Source organism: Neophocaena asiaeorientalis, unplaced genomic scaffold (genome assembly GCF_003031525.2).
Source record: "Neophocaena asiaeorientalis asiaeorientalis breed wild unplaced genomic scaffold, Neophocaena_asiaeorientalis_V1.1 scaffold134, whole genome shotgun sequence".
Lineage (NCBI taxonomy): Eukaryota > Metazoa > Chordata > Mammalia > Artiodactyla > Phocoenidae > Neophocaena > Neophocaena asiaeorientalis.
In genome coordinates, this window is record NW_020185339.1 from 31,924,055 (window position 1) to 31,930,575 (window position 6,521).

Consider the following 6,521-nt stretch of genomic DNA (forward strand, 5'->3'; position numbering starts at 1 on the left):
CAAAGAGCAATAAAGATATTTCTATTTAAAATATGCCACCATAGAAATTAATAGTAGCTCAAGAAAGCCATGTAAAATACAATTTATTACAAAGTGGCAATAATAAACCAAATAATAGCTAATATTAATTGAATGCCTACTGTGTGTGTGGTATGGTTCTAAGCCTTTTTCATAAATGGACTTATTTAATCATCACAACAGCTCTATGACATTAGTCTTATTTTTATTCTTATTTTGCAAATGAGGAAACTGAGGCACAGAAAAAAGTAAGTAGTCTAAAGTCATGGAGCTAGTATTTGGTTGAGTCAGGACTTGACTTTCAAATATCCTAAGATTAATCAGTTTTCTGGGTGTGGTTAGAATCCATTTCCATCCCATTTTGTAGACAAACTCTTCATGTGGAAAAAAGGTTTGTCTCTTTTGTGTATGGTCAGAGGTGAGAGGGTATTAAGAGGTTAGAATAGATGTGCGTTTTGTTGGTCATTCAACCTGCATTCTTGAACACCTGTTGCACGGAGACAGTGTTCTGGGGACACAAGACATGCAACGTCTTGTCTTCCATAGAGTTTACATCTCAGTGGTGAAAGTTGTCAGAAACAAAGTGGGAAAACGTGGGGAACACAGCGTTTGACCCTTAGGGATATGACAAGCCCGGGGTTTTGAGAGTTGTATGAAATGTATATTCTGTAATCAAGTAAAGTGTTACTTTAATAGATAACTGCAAGAAAAAATTTCTAATGTCAGACCCATCACTGATGCTGTATTATTAAAACAAGGAAACTAAACTTAATGGCACCAGAGGGAAAATGGTAAAAATGAGTTTCTGGTCACATGTTATTAACCATAATAATATAAATAGAGAGATGGTAAGTTGGGGAAAAGACTGGGTTATTCATACCCTCAAGGCATGGCACAGTTTGCAGGAGATGAAAGCTGCCGCTTCTTTCCAGCTTAACTCTTTCCTGGGCTTTACGTAACACCCAACATGTATGTGTGGCTTTGGTATTCCCGGGAGCATAAAGTCCACCTTAAATGATTCTCATACCAGCCTCAGAGTTATTTTATGTTATCCTTGGAGACAGAAAATAAGCTTTTACCTCTCTTCTGGATTCATTTTCAAAAATGATTCTTGGAAATGAGTTTTCCTTAGACACATTTATATATAATGACAGGCTAATATCTTACACACCATTGCTGTCTGTAATAACAGTGTGACAAAACTGACAAGAACTAGACTATAGATGGAAGGCAATTAGCTGTGGAGGGAGAGTTATCCAGCAGGAAGTATGAGCACCATCATACTATGTGGTGTCTTAATGGTTACTAAGTGATGAATGTGGACGTCTCCTGAGGCAAAACTTCAAATAATTGAAATTTGTCCTTATGGCCCTTCTTTTCTTTTCTGGCACGCACTTTCTCGCTGCTAAGTCCTCCCTGCCATGGAGAAAAGTCCTAGCCCAGAGATCTAACACTTAGTAGGTGATCAGTAGCTCTTATAGATTGGATGCATGGACTCATTCACTGTAGGGTATAAGGAGCTTTCATATCACCCATTTAAGTTTTGGACAGTGCTTATGTCAGGAGTGAAGTGTTAATGATGGGATTTTAGGGATCAGTGAGGGATGGTTTTAAATGGAAAGGACTTCTTTCTGGTACCCTTCATCTCCTGTGCAGTCCAGGTGTGGGGAGGAGAGGCCGAGTGAGCAGACTGGAGCTGGGCTGTCTGGGATTGCATCCCAGGCTGACACTTTCTAGTTATGTCATCTGGCGCATTTTCCTCGGTTGTGATATGGGGCTCATCAGCCTATGGATAGAATAAGGACCATCTCCTCTTACTTGTCCCCTTGCTCACCCTGCTCCAGTCACACTGCCTCCTTGCTTTTCCTCGAATACACCAGGCATGCCCCCCACCCCCAGCGGGGCCTCTGCACTAGCTGTTTCCTCTGCCAGGAATGCATTTCCCCAGACATCCCCCGGCTGATTCCTTCACCCCCTTCAGGTTTTTGCTCCAATGTCACCTTCTACTTGAGGCTTACTCTGACCTCCCTGTAACAGTTGCACCCACCCTCTTACCTTCACTGTTTCTGATACCACTTACCATGCTTTTTAAAAAAATTTATTTTACTGAAGTATAGTTGATTTATGATGTTGTGTTAATTTCTGCTGTATGGCAAAGTGATATATATATATATATACATTCTTTTTCATATTCTTTTCCATTCTGGTTTATTACAGGATATTGAATATAGTTCTCTGTGCTATACAGTAGGACCTTGTTGTTTATCCATTCTATATATATACTCTGTATTATTTATTATGATTATTGTTTATGTATTTCTCCCCCCAAGTAGGAGGTAAGCTCCCACAGGGCAGGGATTTTTGCATTTTGGGTTTATGGATGTATCCCAAGTGCTATGACAGCAGCAAGCCATATAACAGGCACTGAACAAATGTTTGGTAAATAAATGAATGGTTACAATGAATGAATGAATTACAAAGTAGTTGCAAGTCAATAAAAATGTAAAGAAAAATGATAATCCCTGCAAACACCTAAACTAGAGAATCTAGGGTTCATCTTTGAATCCTTTTCTCTCCCTTTCTTTCCATATCCAGTTGGTCACTAGGTCCTGAGGATTCTGCCTCTGAAATATCCTTCAATCCACACACTTTTCTCCATTTCTACCCCTGCCACTTCATTCATTCCTACTGATTTCTCTAATGCCAATATTTTGTCTTCTCTTCTAATTCCTTGCTACATTCTGACTCAAGGATCATTTATGTAAAATACAGATCTATTTATGTCACTACAGTACTTAAAAACCTTCAATATCTCCCTATCAATTCAGGATGAAACCCAAATTGACCCTAACCTAACAGCTCTGCCACTAGCAAGCCCTGTGAGGTGGGCAGAATAATTACCCACCATGTACCACACACAGAAAGATGTCCATGCTGTAATCCCTAGAACCTGTGAATACGTTAGGCTACATGGCAAAGGGAAGTTAAGGTTACAGATGGAATTCAGGTTGCTAATCAATTGACCTTAAAATAAGGAGATTATCCTTATCTGGGTGGGTCTCATATAATCACAATTGTCCTTAAAAAGTGGAAGCGAGTCAGAGGGAAATGTGACTACAGATGAAGGTCAGAGTAATGCAATATGAGAAGGAGTTGACCATCTGGATTTGAAGATGGAGGAAGGAGACCACCAGCCAAGGATGTGTGTGGCTCCTAGAAGCTGAAAGACAAGGAAATGGATTCACCTCTGGAACCTCCAGAAGGGTATGCTACCCTACTGACACCTTGATTTATTTATTTATTTATTTATGGCTGTGTTGGGTCTTCGTTTCTGTGCGAGGGCTTCCTCCAGTTGTGGCGAGCGGGGGCCACTCTTCATCGTGGTACACGGACCTCTCACTATCGTGGCCTCTCTTATTGCAGAGCACAGGCTCCAGACGCGCAGGCTCAGTAGTTGTGGCTCACGGGCCTAGTTGCTCCGTGGCACGTGGAATCTTCCCAGACCAGGGCTCAAACCTGTGTCCCCTGCATTGGCAGGCAGATTCTCAACCACCGCGCCACCAGGGAAGCCCTGACACCTTGATTTTAATGGAGCAAGATCTGTATTAGAATTCTGACCTCCAGAACTATAAGATAATAATTTGTGTTGTTTTAAGCAACCAAAATTTGGACAATTTGTTATAGCAGCAATAGAATATACTGTAACTTTTTTGCCTCCTTCGGCTTAGCTTTTCAAGGCTACACTGGAAAATGGGAAACGTGATACCAACCTTTTAAGGCTATTGTGAGCATTAAAGATGATGCTGTTGACCCTTGAACAAGGGGGTTGGGGCACCATCCCTCTGTGAGTCAAAAATCCACATATAACTTTATAGTCAGCCCTCTGTATCTGAGCTTCCACACCTACAGATTCAACCAACCATGGATCATGTAGTGCTGTAGTACATATTTTTGAAAAAAATTTGTGCATACGTGGCTTCTCACATTTCAAACCCATGTTGTTCAAGGATCAACTGTATTTGCAAAATGCCTAACCATGCCCCACACATAGCAAGTGCTGAATAAATAATAGCTCTTAACTCTTGTCATTATTTCCTTGCAAGCCACATTGTCATTTCTAAGGGTAACCCATCATTCACTCTTAGATACACCTATGGGGACAACCAAGTGCCTCGCTAGTGAACTTCTCATCCTTTAAGACTCAGTTTAATATCCCCTCATTGGACAAGTCTTCCCAAATCCCACTTCCATGCCAGGCAAATATGATCTACTCTCTGCTTCTTCAACTCCATGAGTTGTACAATAGCCATATGAAGTAGGTATTACTATTCCTAGAGGCTTCGATAAGGGTGAGGCAAGGAAAGTGCCTAGAGTACAAAATTTAAGGAGGCACTTATTCTCAGGTTTGTGCAAGTGTCTTGTGTACCTCACACTAGTCCTCATCCTGATTAGTTTCATTTTATTGAGGAAGAAACCCAGGTGCAGGAGATGAAGTGTCTTGCTGGCAGATGGTAGAGGGGACAAAGTCTATGTTCTTACTTTACTATCTACAAGCTTCTAGCATAGATCCTGGCACACAGATGATGCTCAAGGATTTGTCGAAAGAATGAACTAAGGTGGTAAGATGGGTAACAATTTGGCCTGATATTTGATGACATAAAAATAATGATGATGATGATGTTAATAAATATCCAACCTCTACTGCATGTACTCTGTTAAGTGCTTTGCATACAATTCTACTCATAGCAACTGGATGAGTTAGGCACTATTGAATATTTGGTTCACTCAGAATAATCAAAGTCTAGTTATCCACCTAAGGGTTAGCTCTGAAGTTTCAAGGATCTAAGTGTGTTTCAAAAACCTCTCTAAGGAGGACAGGCCTGTCTTATGTCAGCAGGGCTGAAGCAGCAATGAGATACTTGAGGAGGCATTGAAGCTGAAGGAGACAAACTCAGGATAGCAGACATGCCAACCCCATTCTCGTGAAGTGTGTTTACTCATCTGTTATGAGCTCACTCTAATGCAACTTTACCTTTGGTGTAATAAATTGTATTAACTTTATGCTTGAGTGAGTTATCTCTCAAAATAGAAAAATGTGTGTTTCCAGGAGTCTTCTTTCATTTACAGATGGAAGTCTATGGGAGTTTAATAAATGGATTTTAAGAGTCTCGGTGATAGCTAAGAAATTGCTATTTCAGTCTTGAAAATTGCCTTTTCTACCAGAAACACTGAGCAAGAAATCATACCATCTGATCTTGCTGGATTGGAAAAACTTACTCAGGCACTGAGATAGCCTCTAAAATTTGATCCCCTTTCCTCTTGACAGTATGATAAAAATTAAACCTCAAGTTTCATCATCAGAATGCCTAATAAACAGGATAACACAGGAAACCAAATTGTATCATTTCTTTTCATGAAAGAAGGTACCCAAATGTTCTGAGGTTTTTTTTTTCTCTATTGTGGTGAGATTCAGAAAATTCTGTTGAAGAGTGTGGTGGAAACTGGGCCTAAATAAACTCATGAGTTTAGTATTAACTCCCTCTATGCAAAGAGCTTAATCTCCTATCTTTAGACCATGGCTACCTTACTTAGGTTTGATGACAAACAGCTACAATGATTTGTCTATATCCCTGTAATTTGAGTAGCCCAAGTCCTCTAGCAATGCCCAATTATTCTTTCTTTTAAAAAGCCACAACTGTGGAAAGTCAAAGATCCTTCCCAATCAAATTCTCCCCAGTGTGGGAAGAAGTGTATTTTCTTGACGGTTGCATTTCACCCTTGATTGCAGATGTTACCTGCTGTCAACATATTTCTTGATCACCTCTTGGTCATCTGCCACCTACTGACCTCTCTTCTACTGCTTCATCCAAAGCATGTTCCTTTTTCCTCCTTTGTAAAAGCCCCTCTAACAATCCTATAGAATGTAATGGACTTTTGCTGAAAGGTAGGGACTCAGTGGGAAATTATAACATAGAACAGGAAGCAATCGAAAAATGAATATTAGAATTTCTGATTTCCAAATAGGATGTAGAAAGCTGGAAAGAGTGTTGCTCCCATCCTACCAACAAGAAAAACTTAAATAATTGACAAAACCATAAATTTTCTTGAATCTGTCAGAAAATTGAGCTCATAGTGAAAATAGCTGTCTTGAAGTCCAAGGGAAGTCAGGGTTCTCCAAGAAGAGGCAGGGTGCAACCCTGGCACAAATCAGGGTCCACCATGCCAGCAGGTAAGAAGAGTTCAGTTAAATGGTGTAATGAATTGCTAAAGCCTAAGGGTGGGCTAGTATGAGACTACAGAACACCGGGGTACCACACAAGCAAGGAAAATACATCAACTCACAGGCCCTTCTTTACCAGTGTTCACAAGAAAGATTAAGGGTAGATGGAAACCTAGAGAAAGCCTACATCTATAATGCAGGCTTAACAGAGGGAAGCAATTCCTTCTGTGGAAAAGCCATGAAGCCCTGTCTGGATCCTTTTTTTTTTTTTTTTTTTTTTTTT